The 9,541-nt window shown below is 47.6% G+C and overlaps 1 pseudogene; it reads left to right on the top strand.

The window, feature by feature from the left end:
- The first annotated feature begins 4,879 nt into the window (after nt 1–4,879).
- Nucleotides 4,880–9,029, top strand: LOC127667317 (cytochrome P450 2D9-like; annotated as a pseudogene).
- The last annotated feature ends 512 nt before the right edge of the window (nt 9,030–9,541 follow it).

Below are 9,541 nucleotides of genomic sequence, written 5' to 3'. Positions count from 1 at the left end.
AAATTGTACACTTATTTATACAAATAAAATTGAAGTTAAAAAATAAAATATCTACATATGACTACTGACAGAAATTTCCAGGTTTATAGTTAGAACTGTTTTAACAGAGGAAACAACTAAAAAAATTTTCCTGTACTGGATGTTCCTAATCAGATTAAGACAAATACTATAACTGACTTAGAGTCAGTAATTTGAGATGTTTTATTAACAATTTAATATTAGTCATATTACTGAGATTCCTTATAATCCTCAAGGACAAGATGTTGTGGAACAGGCCCATAGAACTTTAAAACAATATTTTGAAAAATACAGAAGGGAGAATCATATCTCTGTATACCACAAAATTTTAAAATTTCAATGCCAAGAAACTTTCTGAGTGTGGAGAAGAGGGCTTGTTTGTGGTTTTTTTCCTGGCTAATCCCAAAGGAACATGCTAGCTGCCAGAGTATGCTAATGCTGAGACAAAGAATGATGCTGATTATAATCATTGAAAATGGCCGCTGTCCTCAACACCTTTGGATGCCTCCTAATAATGCTGACTCCACAGACATTTGCAGATTCAGCATTCCTCTTTGCATGGCGATTTTATTTAGCTGAAAATTGGACAAATTTTAAATAGATTAAAGGGGAGTTATTGGCTATTGCTGATTGCCCTGCTTCAGGGTGTCAAAAGGCCATATATTTAAATTTTACAGATATCAAGTGTAGACCAGGTAGAACATGGCCTGCCCTTTGTTTTCTTTAAGACATCCACAGGATTTACTTTGGTTGTTTGGGACCCTTGGGATAGCTGCTGGACTTCTCCTTGTAGGATTTCATCCAAGTAAAATGCAATTTTATACCGCCAGCCAGTTCTCTAATAATTGGCAAGTCCTGCAAGGCCTCTAAGCCCTCTACAAGGGGATGGTGCACACCTTTACAAATTAAGCTAACCACCTATGGAAAAATCTACCAATTTAAATTAGCAAAAAGGTTATGAATGGGGTCTTCACCTCTACCAGTCCGGCTCAGATAGGGGTATTATCTTCACTATTAAGCTTCTTAAAGAGCCTTTACATCATGCCCAGCCAGTCCCAATGGGGCCTAATCCTGTGTTGTTACTTTGTCCTGCTCCTCCTAAAGGAACTGACCAGAGCACCACCCATGCTCCTTCTCTTAAAGGCACCTGCCTGCCTTCTGTGTTTACCCACTGGCCACCAGCCAGGCCACTAGTTACTATTCTACCTTTACCATCCCACAACCAGCTTCCACTAAAAATCTTGTCCTTTCTTTAGTTAATAAGACCTTTCTTACCTTAAATGAAACTTCCCCTCAATTTGTATAAGATTTCTGGTTGTGCTACCATTCCAAAACACCTTTTTATGAAGGAATTGCCATTCTCAGTGATCCCCTCTATGTTGATGATCCAAGACACTGCTGTTGGCAGAAAGGCACTTGGTGAGATCTTTCATTTGCCCAAATATTTGGCCTGGTACTTTGTGTGACCTCTAGTGGAACAAATGTCCCCTCAGTTTATGCTCACTTGTGTAAGGAAGCCTATTCCCCCCCCCCATGGCAATTATTTTATTCTCCCCCCTGGATAGAACCTGGTGAGTGTGCCTTGATGGCCTCACACCATGCCGCTCCACCTCAGTTTTTCAAAATCAAAAGGATGGAGAGATCCCTGAGTTTTGCATCTTTATTGGATGGTTCCTTGTTTAGTTTATTATCACTCTGATGATTTTTTCCACCTATGGGATCAATCCATATCCACTGATGTCTCCACCTCTTTGAGCTGTTCCTGTAGAGAACCTATCTCTGCCATTACTATCTCTGTCATACTTGGACTCGGAGCTGTGGAAGTGGGAACAGGTATCTCTTCCATGTTCTCTCGAACTCCAGGTACACAGAGCTCAGTGCCACCACTGACCAAGATGTCCAATGCCTTCAACAGGAGAAAGATGATCTCTCTGAGTCCATTGACTCCCTTGCTGAGGTCGTCCTACAAAATAGGTGGGGACTTGATCTCCTGTTCCTTCAACAAGGTGGATTTTGTGCAGCTTTAAAAGAAGAATGCTGCTTCTATACTAGTAAAACAGGAGTTGTAAAAGATAGCATGAGAAAAGTCAGAGAAGGACTAGAAAAACGAAAGAGAAAAAGAGAACAGGCAGAAAGTTGGTGTGACAGAGAAAAAGGAGAGAGGTGATTGGAGAATGGGTGGAGAGAAGAAGGGACATATGGGGAGGGGGGAACTGGGAAAGGGGAAATCATTTGGAATGTAAACAAAGAATATAAGAAATAAACATATAATTAATAAAAAAAGAAAAGAAAGAAAATTGGTTTTCCACCTCTCCATGGCTCACTACAATTTTACCCAGTATCCTGGGACCCTTCCTGAGTCTATTATTATGTTCTTTTGGCCATGGGCTTTTAATCGCCTCACTACCCTAATTAAACAACAGGTAGATAACTTGGCAGCCAAACTCATTCAGATACATTACCATCGTTTGGCTATGGAGGATCAAGAGATGGCTACCCAGCCCCCCAGGGCAGTTACAAAACAGCCCAAATGGCACAATCTTGTGCCCCAGCAGAGATAACATGCCTATCACAGCCATTCCAGTCAGGACTCCAGAAGTAGTAGGCAAACTCAAGTCACTCATAATATCATTGCTGAGTAGTTAGCCGATGACGAGTACCTTCCCAGGACCATGCCCACCTAAGGCAGGAATCTCTGGAGACTGGCAGAGATCTCCAGGGATGGGTAAGGGTTGAATTCCTAAGACAGGTGCTACCCCATCTTTTGGTTCCTCATCTGCTTTATTCATCATGGCTGTCTGACCTCTGCTCTCTATAATACAGAGAAGGGAGAGATGCCAGGAGCCATTCTCACATAGATCTCAAAACCTCCTTCTTCCAGCTATCTTACATGCTCAAGCCTGCTTTTAGAAGGAAAAATACTAGCTCTCAGGTTGTCCAAATAGCAAATTGGTCAGTACATACAGAGCCCACCTGAGTTAGTCAAAACAAACAGAGCTCACCTGCAGTTAGGTTACCATAGAATCCACTTTCCACTTCACCTTCTCTTGACCATTTTACCTAGCCAACTTCCTGCAGTAGTAGCTAGCTTTCCCATGAGATTCTGAGAGAAAATTCTGAGAGCCTACTCCCTAGAGACAATGTTTAGAGACAATGCTTGCCCCCTGAGAGACACTTCCCTCGAGACAATGTTTGCCCCTCAAACCGCCTCCCCACATCCTGCTTGCTTTCCTTTATATTGTGGTGTGAGAAAAGAAAAGTTGACAGCTTGATCAGAATCCATTCTTGCTGTCCATCTCTTGAGTCTCTTGTCCCCCATTCTTTCCTAGGTGGTCCAGGGAACCCAGTTGACTGTCCTGCACACTGGGACACATGGCCATGCTGGTGTCATGACTCCTATGCAGGTCTCCTTTCAGGACAAATTGGGGCTTGAGATAAACCCTTGTCACTGCCCCAACCAATGGTGGCATTCTTAAAATGGGGTTGGGCAGGGCCAAGAAGAATGGAGAGGAAGAGAAAGAAGACATGGAGGGTTCAGACAGCAATAAACATATGTCACCCACTAGCTCCAGTGACACAGAGCTGGGCAGTTCAGGGGTGGCACCCACGTCAGAGAGATCAGACCGATGCCTAGTCTTTGCTGTGGGGTTTCACAATGTGGTCTCCATTCAGGCCCTGCCTCCCTTCTGGCACACTGAAGGTGCAGCAGAGAGAGCATACCCAGATTCCACAGGGATTTCTGAGCCTTTGATCTTTAGATATTTGTATCCTGAGCAAACCCTCTGAAATGGATCTGAAGTTCTCTACTGGTGTGTCTGAAGACATCTTCAGTGTACTCAGATCTAATATATAAAATGAATAAGCAACTCTTTTTAAAAAAAACAATCAAATTATGGAGTCCTGAAGGGAGTCAATGTCGGGGGGCGGGGGGGGGGGGGGGAGGACCACTCACCAGCATGTTTGGTGGAGGCTATGGATCTGGTGGTGCCTTGGGGGCAGAATCAGTGGAAGACGTATCCAAGACTGTTGCCAAGTCAGATTGATCCACCAAGAAACAAAGAGGAATAAGATACAGAGGCCAGCATGTGTCAAGTTCCTGTCCCAAATTAGTGGTCCCCAAAGATTCTCAGATCATTACTCAGCTTCCTCAGATTGGGTCTGAGAACGCCCATGTTCTATGTGTTCCTGCTGGATCAGCTGGGTGACAACAGACCTGTCCTCAAGATGGCAATTCTACAGCTGCACTTACCCCACTGGCCCTCACTTCCCAACAGGGCCTCTAGCTGTCTTCTCAGCACTGACACCCAGTCCTCCACAGGAATTACAGCTTCCCTCCCCCACTGCCCTTCCCTCACTCATAGGGACTCTAGTCCCTTTGCCTCAACTGCAGAAGACAGCCTCCCACTGCTCAAATATCTAAAGAAGCCATTGACTGGATGACAGTCACCCCTCAGGACCTGCACACCAAGTGCTCCATGAAGGTCTAGGACATCTCACTCCTCTCTGAGACAATGTCCTCAAGCCCAATCAAAGCTTTGCATTGATACCATACCAGATGATTTTCCTGCCCGCAATGATCAGATCATCCTTCTTGAAACAGGAGTGCGCTGGACATCTGCCTACCGTGGTCAGTCCAGCAGAATCAGCATGCTTCCATCCCTGGAAGGATCTAATGGGATCTGATGCCTCCCTACACCTGAACAAACAAAACACGGGATTGGGGCTGGACACAGAGAACAAAGAGCAAGCCTGGCACTCCTTTATAAGGTGTCAGGATACAAACTTGGGGTTTAGAGTCCTAGGTGTTGTATTGAGTGTTGTCCATTGGCCTATGGGGAACCTGGGCAGCAGTAGAGCTGTGATGGAGCTGCTGACTGTGACTGGCCTGTGGCCTGTGGCCCTATTCACAGCCATCTTCATATTACTGGTGGACCTGATACACCAGCACCAGCTCTGGTCTTCCCGCTACCCACCAGGCCCTGTGCCATGGCCTGTGCTGGGTAACCTGCTGCAGATGGACCTTCCATACAGCTTGTACAAGGTTAGTGGCATAGTGATGGACTGAAGCCATGCTGCCCATGCTAGGGCTTGAACCACAGGTCAGACAGCAATCTGGGCGCCCAAGAGGGGGCAGGCTTAAAAATGTTTTGGTGGCAGACACTGGGAATTTCTAAGGGAAATTTTGGGGATCATAGTCCAGGAAGTGAAGCAGGATGTTACAATAGGGTTCAGGCTGGTTGGACAGATCAGTAGCCATAGAGATCCCATGTCCCTTATGATCCTCTCAAAGAGCAGGTTGTAGCTTGCTGGGAGGTCTAACGCCCCATGTCATTCAGGACACTGAGTGGAGAGAGGATGTGTCTGCCAGAATCTCTTGCTGCTGTGCTCTCTGGCCTCACTGCCCATCTCCAGGAACCAGAGTTTCTTTGTGTCTGTTGACCTGCTAAGCGACCCCAGGACAGATTTCTGGCTCTGTCAAGGTCACAACCAGAGTGACACATCTGTTATGATTGCTTTGCTGAACTTATAACATGCCACAGTGGTGGGAATCCTCAGGCTGAGGATAGAGTTCAGTGAAGAGCATTTTCCAAAGATACATGAGGACCAAGGGTCAATAACAAGCAAGACACACACAAATATACATGGACACACACACACACGGAGACACACATGGAAACACAAACCCACGCACAGTGAGAGATAGAATGAGAGAGAGGCATGGGCTCATATGCACATGCACACACATTCACATATACAAATATGCATGTGTAAACATACACAAATATGCACATACACACACAGAAACTGCCTGTGCATGCTCACTCTTTGACCATGCTTGTGCAGTGAGCCTGGTTCTGTGATCTCTGGAAACCTCCATTTCCCACGTGCTCTGTCCCTCTACTTCAGCTTCAAAACTGCTATGGTGCCGTGTTCAGCCTGCAGATGGCCTGAAAGCCCGTGGTTGTGATCAGCAGGCTGAAAGCAATGCAGTAAGTTCTGGTACCCATGGAGAGTACACCGCTGACTGCCCTCCAGAGCCCATCTTTGAGTACCTGGGTGTGAAGCCCAAATACCAAGGTAAAGGGCTGTGTGGAGGTAGCAGATGGCTTCTGAGATATGGCAATGAGGAGAGGAAGCACGGAACATGAATGTGGGTAGGAATGTGGTCAGGCAATTCATGGAAAACTCATTGAATCCAGGCTGCATGTGCTGGATTGGGGGAGCAAGGTGTTGGGAGGATCAGAGCCAGGACAAAGCCCAGAGGAAAAGTGAATTAATTAGAGCAGGAGACAGCATGCCTGGGCATCCTTGGTTACACACAGATGTGTCTGCAGGTGTGTTCCTTGCATCTTATGGTCCTGAGTCCTGAGAGAGGAGGCGATTCTCTGTGTCTGCTCTGCACAACTTAGGCCTGGTCAAGAAATCTCTGGAGGAGTGGGTGACCAAGGAGGCTGGCCATCTCTGTGACAGCTTCACGGCCCAGGCTGGTGGGTGATGGGTGAGGGACGTGGTTGGGCACAAGGAGACATGGGCACTCTATTGACTTGCTTGCATCTCCACTTCCAGGGCAGTCCATCAACCCAAATACCATGTTGGACAAAGCTGTGTGCAATGAGATTGCATCTTTCATTTTTGCCCGTGTCTTTGAATATGAAGACCCTTACCTCATCAGGATGCTGAAGGTACTGGAAGAAAGTTTGACAGAAGTCTCTGGCTTCATTCCTGAGGTAGGAAGTACAAGGCTGCCCACAGAGCCACTTCTGTACTGTCCATCTTACCTGGGGAAAGCTATGTGCTAAGATGTAGCAGAGGCCTTTTGGAGGTCAACTGCAGGAGGATATGCCTGTTGGCAACTCATCTATGACAGGAGGGGAGAAGTGGACCAAGATGAGGATTCCATTAAGGGAGAGAGCATAGGCCCTCTGTTTGCATGGAAGACACAATGCCTGTGGTTATAGTAGGGGTAGAATATTTCTCTGTTCATCTGGGGCTGAGAGAGCTTTTAGGTAGCTCTTGAAATTTTAACAATTGAAGAAGAGGCAAGTGTCAGGTGTGGACAGACAGGCTCGGGGTCCATTGTGAAGGAGCCTGGCAACTGAGCCTGGTCCAGTTGAATAGGAAGCAGCACTAGCATCAAAGGGTAAGACAGATGGTGAGTGGGTAAGGAACTTGCCAATGAAGCTTATTGACCTGAATTTGATGCCTGGGACCCATGTAGGACAGACACAATGGACTGTACACATTGTCCTATGGCATGCTCCCCCACACCATGACATATGAGACTCATATATGATCATTATTCACTAATAATTAATTTTATATAGAGGAAGCTCTGAGACAGTGTGTGTCTCTCACAGGTTCTTAATGCATTCCCAATACTCCTGCGCATCCCAGGGCTGGGTGACAAGATCTTCCAACACCATAAAAACTTCATGGCCATACTGGATAACCTCTGACTGAGAACAGGACCACCTGGGATGCTGCTGTGCCATCCTGAAATTTGGCTGATGCCTTCCTGACAGAGATTGAGGTGATTGGCAACTCCCAAAAAATATATCCAGTGACTGTGGGCTTAGATCCATAAAACACACATAACTGTCAGTCCAGAAGAGTGCCATCCTGTATATTACTAAGTTACTCATGATGGGACGGTCATGGGGAAAATCGGGGTCCAAGGGACACTTCCTCTCCCTACTCAGCCCATGCTTTCAGCCTGGCCCAGGCCAAGGGGGAATCCTGAGAGCAGCTTCAGTGATGAGAACATGCACAGGCTGGTGGCTGACCTGTTCACTGCAGGGATTATGTCTACCTCAACAACACTGTCCTGGGCCCTGCTGCTCATGATCCTCCATCTGGATGAACAGTGTGAGCCTGGCTAGGGCTGGGATGGGGAGGGAGGTAGAGGCACACTCCCCAGATGATTGAGATGCTTGTGACTCTCAGTGAGAACTCAACCCAGACCCCAGTGTCACTCACTGGTGTCTTTATCACAGGGACTCCTTCCTCAACATGGTTGTAAGACAAGGAAGTCTCCTGTGACTCTTTTACTGAGAAGATGCTGTCCCACCAGGTAGAGTTCAACAAGAAATCGATGAGGTCATAGGGCACATGTGGCAGCCAGAGATGGCAGACCAGGCCAGTATTCCCTAAACCTCATGCTGTCAATCATGAGGTGCAGCGCTTTGCAAATATTGGCCCATTGACTTTGCCACACATCACTAGTCATGACATTGAAGTTAAGGGGTTCCTCATGCCCAAGGTAGGACTTGGTCTGTCACCACTTCATCATGATCACTATCAAACAATGGCAGGATAGACCAAGGCTACCACATACTATTCCTAACATGCTCACAGTCCTCAGGAGAGATAAATGGCCACAGGACACTATGGAGAACTGCACACAGGGATGGATGCTGAGCTGGCCTTCCATGGCAGATCTCTCACAGGGCTGGGAGGCTCTGAGGTTGAGGATGATTGAAGGAATCCAGTGAGTGCAGGGAAGACGTTTTGCATGTTATCCTAGTGACCAGGGTCTAGACAACCACACCCAGTCCATGTTCACACCATTGCCTCCTGCCAGGACGACCCTCATCCCCAACCTGTCCTCCGTGCTGAAGGATGAGACTGTCTGGGAGAAGCCCCTCCGCTTCCATCCTGAACACTTCCTGGATGCCCAGGGCCACTTTGTGAAGCCTGAGGCCTTCATGCCTTTCTCTGCAGGTGCCAGGGGAGGCCTGGCTGCCTGTCTGTCCCCAGGGTACCATGGAGGATGGAGCCCCAATCAGGTCCCAGACTGACTGAACCCTCTCCCACCCACAGGCCGCAGAGCATGCCTGATGGAGCCCCTGGCCCGCATGGAACTCTTCCTCTTCTTCACCTGCCTCCTGCAGCGCTTTAGTTTTTCAGTGCCCGATGGACAGCCCAGGCCCAGAGACCATGGCATCTTTTGTACTGTAGCTACCCCCTCCCCCTACCAGCTCTGTGCTGTGATTCGTGACCAAGAACACTAATTGCAGGCCTGCTCTGCAGGGCAGGCTGAGCCATGCAAAATAAAACAGGCTTGTGGCTGCTGCTGCTGTTTTCTGCTTTGTCCCCAGCCCTCTCTTGCTGAGTCCTCAGTCAACAGTCTCCAAACAACCTTCCCACCTTCTTCATCCCTCCACAACAGACAACTTGACTGCTGTGATTAAAGGGTGTGCCTGAGCCTGGGCCACTGGCACAGGGCTGCAGTTTCAGCACTTGGGAGCCCAAATCAGGAGAATCGTGGGTGTGCAGCTATCCTGGGATATACAGCAAGGCCTAGGTCAGCCTGGGCTATACAACCAGGACATTCTGCCTGGTAAATCTAAAGCAGAGATACAGAGATGTGCGAAGAAGACAAGAAGGAGGGAGGGAGGAAGGGAACACAAAGGTAGGCTGTGCTCAGCAGTGACTGCTGACCTTGTGTCACCCACTGAGACTCATCAGTGATGACCAGGTTGGTGACAGACTGCAGGAGGAGGTCAGTTCTTCTCGGGTTTCT

Source organism: Apodemus sylvaticus, chromosome 17, assembly GCF_947179515.1.
Source record: "Apodemus sylvaticus chromosome 17, mApoSyl1.1, whole genome shotgun sequence".
Taxonomy (NCBI): domain Eukaryota; kingdom Metazoa; phylum Chordata; class Mammalia; order Rodentia; family Muridae; genus Apodemus; species Apodemus sylvaticus.
Note: the sequence above shows the minus strand (reverse complement) of the source record. Positions and strands in the feature narration are given on the sequence as shown.